Here is a 12,275-nt window from a genome sequence, read left to right as displayed (position 1 = left end):
GAGGGCAGGGAACAACTACAGGCAGACCTGGACAGGTTGGACAAATATGCAGAAAAGAATAGAATACAATTTAACAAGGAGAAATGCAAAGTGCTGCTCTTAGGGAGGAAAAATGTCCAGCACACCTACTACCTAGGAAATGACCTGCTGGGTAGCACAGAAGCAGAAAAGGATCTTGGAGTCCTAGTGGACTCCAAGATGAACATGAGTTGTCAGTGTGATGAAGTCATCAGAAAAGCTAACTGCACTTTATCATGCCTCAGCAGATGTATAACAAACAGAACCAAGGAGGTGATACTTCCCCTCTATCAGACACTGTTCAGACTGCAGTTGGAATACTGTGTGCAGTTTTGGGTGCTACACTTCAAGAGGGATATGGATAACCTGGAGAGGGTCCAGAGAAGGGCCACTCATATGGTTAAGGGCTTGCAGGCCAAGCCCTATGAGGAGAAACTAGGGCACCTGGACCTCTTCAGCATCCTCAAGAGAAGGTTGAGAGGTGACCTTGTGGCTGCCTATAAATTCATTATTGGGGCTCAGAAGGGAATTGGTGGGGCCCTACTCAACAAGGCAGCCCTGGGGGTCACAAGAAATAATGGCCATAAGCTAGCAGAGAGCAGATTTAGACTAGATATTAGGAGGAACTTCTTCACAGTTAGAGTGGCCAAAATCTGGAATGGGCTCCCAAGGGAGGTGGTGCTCTCCCCTTCCCTGGGGGTCTCCAAGAGGAGGTTGGATGGGCATCTGGCTGGGGTCATCTGAACCCAGCACTCTTTCCTGCCTATGCAGGGGATCAGACTCGATAATCTATAGAGGTCCCTTCCGACCCTAACTTCTATGAATCTATGAATCTACATCAATCTCTTCTCCTTTGTCCAGGTGATAGGTCACCTGATCATAAAAGGAAATGAGATTGGTCAAGCAAGACCTACCCACAACAAACCTGTGCTGACTATCCCTCAGGAGTTGGCGTCGGCCAGTCCATTAAGGATAGCCTCTTTAGTAAACTTTTCTAAGATCTTCCCTGGGATAGAAGTCAGGCTGATGGGCCTCGAGTTTGCCAGATTCACTTTCCTCCCTTTCTTGAAGATGGGCACCACATTGGCCTTCTTCCGGTCTTCGGGCACCAGACCACCAGGAGTTCTGAAAGATGCATGCCAGGGGCTGGGCTATGATGCTCGCCAGCTCCTTAAGTACCCTGGGGCATAGATTGTCAGGGCCAGCTGACTTGAAGGTATCCAGCTTCTCAAGGTGTTCCTTCATGAGGTTAGCATTGATGGAGGGCAGGGGAGATCCCTCACCCGGGCCTCCCATAGTGGGCAGGGGCATCCCATGGGACTGATGAAAGACCGATGGAAAGTACCCATTTAATAGATTGGCTTTTCTCTGGGTGTCAGTTGTCAGTTGTCCTATCTGGTTCATCAGGGGTCCAATGTTGCCCTTTCTTTTGCTCCAGTCCCCCACATATCTGAAAAAGGACTTTTTATTGTCCTTGATGCTCAAAGCTAGTTGGAGTTCAGTTGCTGCCTTGGCTTTCCTGGTTTGTTCCCACAGGACCGGACCAGTGCAGTGTAATCTTTGAAGGATGTGAATAACTCTCAGTCTGTTTAAAATGTGGGGTAGGAGAATGTGGACACCTTATAGGTAGAAGCCTAGTTGTTCAAGTACTTGTCCAAGAAATATCACTCCTAGACCTTCTGGCTATTTGCAGCCAACTAGTAGCAATTGATGTAAACTCAAATAGTGCTGAAGAATGTTGTGCATCCTTCAGAGACTCTGTCTACTTGGCTGCATCCAGTAATATTGATCCCACCACATGTAAACATTAAGATTGATTTGATGAAAGCAATACAAACAGGGGAACCAGTGAACGAGAAACATCAGTTCCACAAGCTCTGCTTAGAAGACAACACTTCAACATCTAAGAAGACAGCCTTGAATAACATCAGAAGGATTGTCTAATGCAAATTAAGAGAGATACAAAAGTCATGGATGAGCAATAAGGCAGATGAGATTCAGTTCAATGTAGACAGGACCAATATGAAAAACTTCTATGATGCTCTGAGGACAAGTAATGCATCACAGTCATCAGGAACATCTCCAGTACTGAGTGCTGAAGGCACCACACTGCTCATTTATAAAGGAAAGATAGTGCAGAGATGGGCAGAACACTTCAACAAAATCCTCAATCAACAATCATTTATTAGTGAGGAGGCAATGGTCGACTGCCCCAGGTAGACATTAACATATCTCTTGCTGATCCTCCAGTGCTGACTGCGACTGTGAAAGCAATTAACCTTCTGTTAATTGGTGAAGCACCTGGAGCAGATGCTATACAAGAGGTCTACAAGGCTGGAGGCTTTCACATGGCTTTGAAACTGATTGCCTCCTTCTAGTCAAAGTGGACTCAAGGTACTATACCCCAGGAGGAGAAGGATGCATCTATTGTGCACTTGTACAAGTGGAAAGGCAATACATAATCCTTCAATAACCATCAGGGTATCTCTTTCCTGTCAGTAACTGAGAAAGTCCTCACCAGAATTCTGTTGAATCACCTTGTGCAACACATTGAACAAGGACTCTTGCCTGTGAGTCAGTGGTTTCAGGAAAGGATGTGGGACCATAGACATGGTGTTAATGGAGAAATGCCAGGAACAACCTATACATGACTTTCATTGACCTGAGAAAAGCATTTGATAGGAAGGCCCTTGGAGATCAAGGTAAAATGTGGTTGTGCAGAGAAATTCATTGCAATGTTTTGGCAATTCCATGATAGCATGCGTGCTCGCATTGTGGATTTTGGTGACTCATCTGAACCATTCCCAGTAACAAATGGAGTCAAGCAAGGCTGTGTGTTGGACACAGTCATCTTCAGTATGATGTTTTCTGCCATGCGTACAGATGCCTTTTGTGACTGTGACACTGAGACTGACATCAGTTACTGGACTGATGGCAAACTTCAATTTGAGGAAACTACAGGTGAAGACATGAACGGAACGGAACCCTGGTGGCTGGTGGGGCATGGATGTGCCAGCAGTGGCGGGAACCCAGCAAAGGTGAGTGGGGAGCTCATGCAGATGCCTCCTGCACTGTTGGCGGTGCGGGCATGGGGTGGCAAGCGCCAACCATGTGTTACGACCACCCACAGGTGCCGGTGGCAGCATCAGCAGCTCCTTTTTGTAGGGGGTGCACCGCCATGCATAAGGGGTGCACATGCACCTGTGTGCACCTCCTACATGTTGCCCCTGGGTGAAGACAAAGTTACAGGAAGTGACTGTTTGTGACCTTCTCTTTGCTGATGACTGTTCCCCAAATGCCAGATATGAGTCTGATATGCAACAGACTATGTACTATTTCTCTTCAGTTTGTGACAACTTTGGTCTCACACTCAACACTAAAAAGATGGAAGCGATGCACCAGGCTGCACCAGGAAAGTCTTACATAGAGCCTACCATCACAGTGAATGGCCAAACTCTCAAGCAGTGAACAAATTCACTTATCTCAGCAGCAAACTGTCACATCCACTGTCACATGCACTGTCACATCAATGATGAAACCAATACCAGAATTGCTAAAGCAAGCATGGCCTTCAGCAGTCTACATGCAAATGCGTGGGAGCACAGAGGCATCAGTCAAAAAGCAAAACTGAAGGTCTACAAATCCATTGTGCTGCCAATCCTGATGTATGCAGGCAAAACCTGGATGTTGTATAGATGCCATGCTAGGAAGCGGAGCCACTTTCAGATGGGCTGTCTGAGAAAACTGATTGGGAAAATATGTTAAGACAAGATCCAAGACACTGAGGTTCTTACTCGGGCAGGCATTCCAAGCATCCATACTCTGTTAATGAAATCACAGCTAAGATGGGGAGATCATGTCACCAGGATGTTGGATGAGTGACTACCAAAGAAGATCTTTTAAGGTGAACTAAAGGAGGGAAATCTCTCTAGGACAGAAGAAATACTTCACTTCAAGTGCTGCCTCAAGTAATCCTTGAAACATTTCAACATGGACCTGAAGTCCTGGGATGATCTCGCTCATGACTGATTCACGTCATCCGTACTGGAGCTACTGTCTATGATTGGAGAAGAGCTGCTGAGGCATGAGAGGAAGACAAACAGCATGAATCTAGCAATAGTAGCATGTCTGCTGTTGATCAAACAACCCAATGCAGTATCTATTGCTCAGTCTGCCATAGACAAATACAAACTGGCTTCATCAGCCACTCACAAGTTCACAGAAACCAAACCAACCAGTGATGTCATTTATGGTCATCTTCAAATCTGAAAGATGAACAACAGCATAGGAAGTAACCTAGTTGTTAGGACATTTATCCAAGAAATAGCACTCCTAGATTTTATGGCTGTTCATCTGTAGAACTAAAATCTATTTCTCAGTCCTATAAGCAGAGTGCCTTAACCACCAAGCCAATATCTCCCTAAACACCAGTCTATGTGGTAACTGATTGAGAGGAAAGACCTGGATGATAATCTCTGCTGCTACAATTGATCCTTTGTTTTAGTTTATTCAATTAATGTTTAATATAAAATATATAAACAATCCAGGATGCAGGGATGACAACACAGGATTTCCTGTGATGGGAATGCCATAAAATGAGCATACAGACTCAAGGTCCTTTTTCTTTCTGCCTATTTTTGCTGCACAGTGACTCAGCACTGACACAATGGCAAGCTTCTGCTCGGACCCTCAGGCATCGTCCCTCCTTTTTCAAATAACAGCATCAAAGGCATGGTGGGCAGTAAAGGAAGTGAGAGTACCTTGGACTAAAACTGGGACAGAAAATGCATGGTCACCAGAAAGTGTCATGGCTACCCCAGGACATTTCTTGCTATAGTCATATAATCTCTGCCTGCATTTTTTAATGCCAGTGGGACAGGGTTGCTCTGTTCTGTGTTAAATTCAATGCTATCTCATTAGGCTTGCTCTGAGAAGATTATACTTTGTGCCCCTCTGCGGCTTCAGATGCCACCCTGACTAGTTTCATAATCCTATTTGTGCTCAGTTGTTAGATGCTTGTTGGGACTGGAGACGTTCTGGGAAGTCCAAGAAGGCAGAACTACAGGTGTCTAGGCTGCTTTCAGGAAAAAAAAAACAAAACAAAGCACCTGCAAAGTTAAAACACCTCTAGGGCGCCTAGCACAATTTTTGGATGGTGGTTTTGGATTTGTGTATCCCTTCAAATATTGTAGGCTTTTCACCTAAATAATGATGAGCGCATGGGTCCCTAACTCTGTTTGTAGTTCCTGCTGCAAAGAAGAATTTTAAAGGAGAAACATTTTACACGATTGTAAATATTTTAATGCTTTCTAGCAGTAGTCATAGAAAAGGCCAAGAGTCTTTTTTACAAATGAGCCAAGATTCTGCCCATTATATGGTAATGAGGCAAAACTGTGTTAAATACAATATGTTTGGTTTTCTGTGATAGCTTCTGGCATATACCTGAATCCAAAATATTTGTGCTGTATAATGCAGACTCCTCATTCAACAGTAAATGTTTTTTCTTGTGCTCCATTGGAGCACTTAATCAAGTGTGTTTACTTATCTACAAAACAGATATTCTTCACACGAACCAGTACTGTTGTACACAGCAGTACAGAGCAGTACATAATAGCTATGCTTGCATTCAGCATCCTCTGTATTGTTAGTGATTCAAATAGAGATATTAAGTTTTTGTAATGCAGGCAATTCAGAAGCCTACATAAGATCTGGATGTAGGTGCTTAAATAGGTACTTCACATGTCTAAAATAAGTATTGAAGCATCTGATTTTGTAGATATCTAAGTTAAAAATCAGCCTTGCCTTTACATCCCACCAATCAGTTATGATTTGGAAATGTTGTTCTTAAAGAACAATTTCAAGCTGGACTTAAGAAAAGTAATTGTTGGGTTGGGACTGAAGTAAGGCTGAGAAGAGATGATGAAGATGAAGAAGAGTTTTCCCGTGACTATAAAAAAAAAAGAATAAAAAGAATAGAAGTTATATGATAAGCATGTATGCTGTGGAATCAGTTACTTTCTCACCTATGATTGTATACCAGCTGCTCAATGTTTTGAAATATTTTGTCTCAGAAATTGGAGGAAAATATTATTTTCTTGGCATTGCATCCTGATTCAGCTGTATATTTGGATATAATATTCACACGAGCCCCATTTTACACAATATATAATGTTTCCTGATGTTTCCTGCCTGGTGTCATCTTTTTCTTTTGGGACAAATGTAACCGTATAAATACTGTGTGCACTAACATTAAAAAAAAAGTTCCAGTTGACCAAATTTGAAGTTCATATACTGACAGGATGGCATGCTTCTGGACATAGAACAGGCATGGCAGGACTCAAACTTAATTAGAATAGCAATGTAATTTAACATAAGAAACCAAAAGCAATGTGCCCAGGGAAGAAAAAAATGACAAAATAAAAAAGCACTGATTGAACAGCAATGGCACAGAAATGATTTGTTTGATTCAATCCCACTTAAGGCAGAGAGGCTCCTTTGACTTCACCAGGAATTGTATCAGTTCTAAAAGACCACTAAGGACCTTGCTACACATTGATCTTCGAACTGGTCAGATGTGATATGTGTTAGTGCTACTTTGAGTTTGGAGCAGTTACATCTTAAAACTAAAATCCTTCTCCAATTGTTCCCCCCTGCACAGCTGTGGGGTTGGATGGCTGGCGAGCAGGGGACCTGACTCCAAGCTACAGCTCTGAATTGCCACTCTAGGGATGGAGAACCAGGACCAGCTTCTTCTATCCCTACTGTGGGTAGGGGTGTGTGAAAAATGGGTTGAGGAGTGGGGCAGGAACATGAAGTGGAGAGGCAGAGTTAATGGCATGTGGGTGGCTAATGAAATGAGAGGTGGAAAAGAAATGGGGGTGGGGGAAGGGTGTTCAAATGAAGGAAGTCAGCCACTGAAGGATTAAATAAAAAGGAAAAAAATAAAAATGAAAGAGAAAGTAAATTAAAGAAGGTTGAATGTTTTAATAAATTGGGATTTGGGAGTGTAGTGAGGGAGGTGCTGGTTGTGCTCCCCAGGATGACTGGGAAGTCAGAGCACTGAGAAAAGGCACTTTTGGCTACTGTCCCTGTCCCAGGAAAGAAGCCCCAGCTCATGGAGATCTGAACCTGCCCCCTACCTTGTTCCCCGCCATGTCCACCAGACCCAACTCCTGGACCCATATATGCCTGAGACCTAACTAGCTGGCTTCTTCTGCAGGCTGTTTGCGTGGGGTTGCACCCCTTCAGGGGGGTGAGGGAGTTGGCCTGGTGCCAGAACCAGGGGGTGGAAAGTTTGTCCACACAGAACAGGAGGGTGGGGGAGGAGACACTGAATCCTGGGATGCTGGAGGACTGCAGTTTGGGTGGCTCATACGTAGGGAAAGGCCATAGATTAATGGAATATGGACTGGGTGGCACAGATCAGAGATAAACTTGCCCTGGAGTGGTGTAATTTGAAGCCAGCCAAAGTGTGCTTAAAACCAGTTTCAGGTGTTAATGTGTGGACAATCCAGGGGTTAACTGTTCTAGGAGCCACCTAAAATTAATATGTAACAAGGACCTAAGATTTAGTGTAAAAACTCATGCAATATTAGCAGGTATATACAAAGTCTAGTAGTACATGCTATTGGACAGGTCTTAGCTAAAATACCAATTATCATTATTGGAACCACACTGAATATACATAGAAAAGTCCCTGGTCTGTTGCCTGGCATATTCTCACTGACTTCAACAGAGATTTTAATTCATGCCAATTAAGCAATGTGTTGACCTACTGTTTAAAGTTTTTTTGGTGTTTCTTGCTGCACCTAAAATACAGTAACGTAACAAATTATTGATTTAGCAAACATTTTTGCACTGTAACAGGGTGAGAAAGATGTAGCCGCCTTAAACCTTAATCATTTTATCAAAATCTGTAGTATGGCACATCACTAAACACTTACTAGTAGATTTAAATTTACATCCAAGTGCATTCCAAGTACAATTTGATTAATAAATGTAGTATTTGTGTAAATAACATATCCAGTCAAACAATTACATTTTTATAAATGCTTTAAAAATGAAGCTTATTACAAATAGTTCTAAACATTTTTTGTTACAAATGTTGCTATTCTGTGCATTATGCAACTCTGTTTTTTAAATAGTTTTTCCTACCTTAAAAATATTTTTACTTTCCATGGATGGCAGGGGGGGAAGGCGGAAGGGGACAGGAAATATAGTGCCTCTGATATGTCTTGCATTAATCTATTTTTATGTACTGGGTAGCATCTGCAGAAAGTAGGCAAGTATATAACAAAAAACAAAGTCAGTACTTAGAGTCAGAGTAAACCATGTGCTTAATTGAACTTCAATGTGCACTTTTGGGGGTGACTGTAGCTAAAGGCTGGGTTTTGTAAAATGAGTGATTTTTGAGAGAATGCTAGGGGAAACTATTGGGGAAAAATCCAGGCTAGTGAACAGCTATCATACAAGGTACAGTGGAAGAGGGGTTAGGTCATCTCGTTGTGGCTCAATTTTAACTCTCATGCAGAGTTGTGCTCCAGGCTGACACCTGCTAGTCCAGTTGCAATTGTTTTTCTGGTCATCAGGCAAGACAACCAGTGACAAATGTTTATGATTCTGGTTACATCACTCTCTTGCATGCCATTGGCCTTGGACACTACCATACCTGAATTGTGCTACTTGGAGATGCTGAACTCCAAACAAACTGTGGACTTGTAGTTCTTATATCACATGCCTGTTCTTATGTTAATAACCAGCTCTTGATTTGGATTGAGTGGAGGCAGATAAATGCCATTCGCATCATACAGACTGATTTCAACATAACCAAAAGCTCCAGGCTTCAGACTTATCTTCACTGTTTGCTTTCACTACTACTTTGGTGCTCTTTATGATGATGGAAGGTTTGAAGGGGAGCTGCTAAGTGAGTGTGGTTGAAATCTTGCTAATTTACCATAATTTTAATTCATCAAGGCAGAGTAACACATTCATTTTTAAAGATTTCTTGAATGTACCTCTGGTTAACTACCTGGAAAGCAGTGTCTTTAACAGCAGTATATGGAGAGGACGGATATGGAAAGGAAGGATATTTGACTTTTATGTTTTCAGACTGAATTTAAAAAGTAACATTTGACTGCCAATTCTTCTGCTAGATCTTCATCCAAACACTGCTACAGAACATTTGACATTAGTATAATTACATACAGAAAAATAGTTCTATAAAGGGCAGTATGGCACGAAGGCAGAGGAGGCAAGAGGCAGTGGAAGGGTTCTGGAAGGGGAACTCTCCAATGATCTCTCCCTCTACAGAGGGACAGATAACTTGTCTAACTCTGAGGACAAAAATAGCAAAATATTTCCATATGGGAATAAACAATCCTTGGGATTCTGAGACATTGCCTGAAGCTAAAGTTAAAATGCATATAGGCAGAAAAGAAGACCTATTTTTGTTGTTACTGCCCTTGAAAACACTTGATATTTTTCTTATTTTCTGATTTTTTTTACCTCTCTTTTTAGCTTCCCATCAGGAGTGTACCAGACCAGAAAGCTTTCTTCCAGACATAAGTATTCAAGAATAGAAGGGAAGCATTGAGGCACTCTGGTTTCAATCTCCCTTCTCAGAGGAGCCCCAATTAAAGATGCTTGAATTATCATTCAGTGCAAAGAACAGTCATTGCAAAGGCAAATCTAGATTACAGTTTTAAAACATTCCCACAGCCTGGACTGCACATAGTTATACTGATCCAGGAACAGACAAGAGACAGAATAGTAACAGAATTCCCCTGTGTGTTTCACCTTTTCCGGGGAGGAAATAATCTGCTTTTGCCGATACCAAAAGCATCTTACTTTCCTCTCACATAGCTCTTATGTATTGGCTGGTAAATTGTACAAGGCTGAGTAAGCTGTACCTGTTCCAAATCCAGTCCGAGTCTCCAACACCTCTGTGGAATGGTCACTAGCCACCCTGCGGAGTCTGTTCTCCACTCTTTTCTGTGACCTACAATGCAGACCAAATAAGACAACTGAGGGGGTGCCTCCTCTCACTCCCTGTGCTGTATGTGCAGTCTTTCTCTTTGACTTATTCTGTTCCTGAATAATTCCATTTTTGGTGAATGAAATGTAAAAAATTTGGCTTGTTTGACTCTGGTGGCAAAGAGAGAAATCATGTGCACCTTCCTCCTCTGAGTTGGCCAAGTGCCTTCAACTAGACCACTAGATTAAGGTGAGTAGGATTTGGCCTGAGTCTCATTTATGTTTCATATCTATTCACCTCAAAGGATTTCTTAAACCTATTTAAAAACCCTTTCTCTCCAATTTCAGCAACTCTGAGAGGAGCATCTTCAAAGAGTTTAATCTATAGGATGAAGGCTTATGTTGTGAATTCAATCTCTGATTTAAGTTTTCTATTTATACTAATCATTCCTAGTTATATTGGGAATGACCAGTTATCTGAAAAAGAAAGGGAAGGGGTGCAGAGATTAAATGCAGCCTTGGCCCCTTTATAACTGAAACAGGCTCTGATACTTACAGGAAAATGTGTTGATATTTCATAGCCCAACATTTTTTATTTCTGGCCTTTCCTAATTATTTTCTTTCACTCTCTCTCTCTCTCTCTCCCTTCTTCCTTTTGTTGAAGATGAAAGATCCAAGAGGAATAGCTTCACTGTAGGTAATTACATGCAACACAAATTGAAAAAAGAGAAAACTCACAATGAAACATAAACATTATCCAGCAAAAAAGTATTGAATGGCCATTTCTTGTACTTTCTTGATCTTTAGTGGGCTTATCTATAAGTGAGGCACTCAAGATATTATTACTCACTCTGCTTAGCCATACCACCAGCACACAACTGACTATGACGGGACAGTCCAAAAAATGTCATCTCAGAAAGAGTTAAGCATTGTTTATGTTAAGAGTTTGGAGAATACTACTCCCTTGGAATCAGACTGTGCCTGCCTCATGCCTACTTCATGCAGAGGTATATGAAGAAAAAGAGAGGTGAAAGAAAGGCCTGTCTAGTGGCTACTAATTATTGAAAGTGATGGACAAAATACAAGGTAATGGCTCTGTAATTCACCCACAGCATTGGCCATCAGAGGTACTCATCCATTCAAGGGAAACTAGAAAAGGGAGTGGACCTCACCCCCTACTACAGAACTCAGGCTGAAATTCAAACTGAAGTACATAATAATCAAACCCAGAATATTTGTTTCAGCCAGTCAAAATAGAAAGATCCAAATCCCCAGCTAGGATGTATCCAAAAGTGAAAACTTTTATTTTCTCTTCTCACTGCAAGTGTTAGCAGGTGCCCTACCATATGAGAAAAGAGTGAGTATGAGTAGGAGTGAAAGGAATTCTAGGGATCTCAGCACCATTACAGTGAAAGGATTTTTTCCCTTGGGCTAAGGACAGACATTCAGAAAGCCTGAGCTTGAATTGATTCAGTCTTTGCAAGTTAGTCTAACCTGGAAAGAATGAACCGGTTTGCAAGTGGATGGATGTTGGGCACATGCCTGCAGTAGATCAAGCCAGAACCTGGGGGTGCTAGAGCAGCCCTCTTATCCATGGGGAAGCTGAGATGAGGAGGTGGGCAGTCGCCAGGCCCCAGCAGGCTGCCCCAGCCAGGTTTCCTGGCACACAGGGCTGCCCACCCCCTGAGGGGAACTCTTCCCCCTTCTCTGAGGGGCCCAGGAAGGTGGCTGTTTTCAGTGTGTGTGTGTGCGGGCGCTCTTCTCTCTGCTCCTCCCTGCCTTGTGGTTGCGTGGGCAGGGGGGCTCTGTGAGGCTGCCTGGCCCCAGAGGAGGACTCTTCCCCGCCAGGGCAGGGGAAGGCTATTTTCTATGCTGGGAGGAACTCTATCTCCTCCTCTTCCTCCCCCCAGAGGGGCAGTGGGAGCGTGGATCTCAGCTGGGCAGAGTGTGGGTGTGTGTGGTGTGAGGGAGGGTCAGGGGTCTAGGGACCCCCACCCACTCCTCCCATGGTGTGCCGACCCCCCTGCCTGGCAGGTGGGGAAGTCAGGGTGCTCATGCCTAGTGCAGGTATGGCTGCAGCTAGCACTGCATGGGGGAGGAAGCGGAGCCTGCCTTATCCCCATGGCTCTGCTCCCTAAGCCTGCAGCTCCTGCACTCTGCCAGGAGTGGAGGGAGCCCTGCCCCCTGCTTCCATGGTGTGCCGACCCCCCTGCCTGGCAGGTGGGGAAGTCAGGGTGCTCATGCCTAGTGCAGGTATGGCTGCAGCTAGCACTGCATGGGGGAGG

The sequence above is a fragment of the Crocodylus porosus genome, unplaced genomic scaffold (genome assembly GCF_001723895.1).
Source record: "Crocodylus porosus isolate Cpor-Errol unplaced genomic scaffold, CroPor_comp1, whole genome shotgun sequence".
Lineage (NCBI taxonomy): Eukaryota > Metazoa > Chordata > Crocodylia > Crocodylidae > Crocodylus > Crocodylus porosus.
This window is presented reverse-complemented; position numbering follows the sequence as displayed.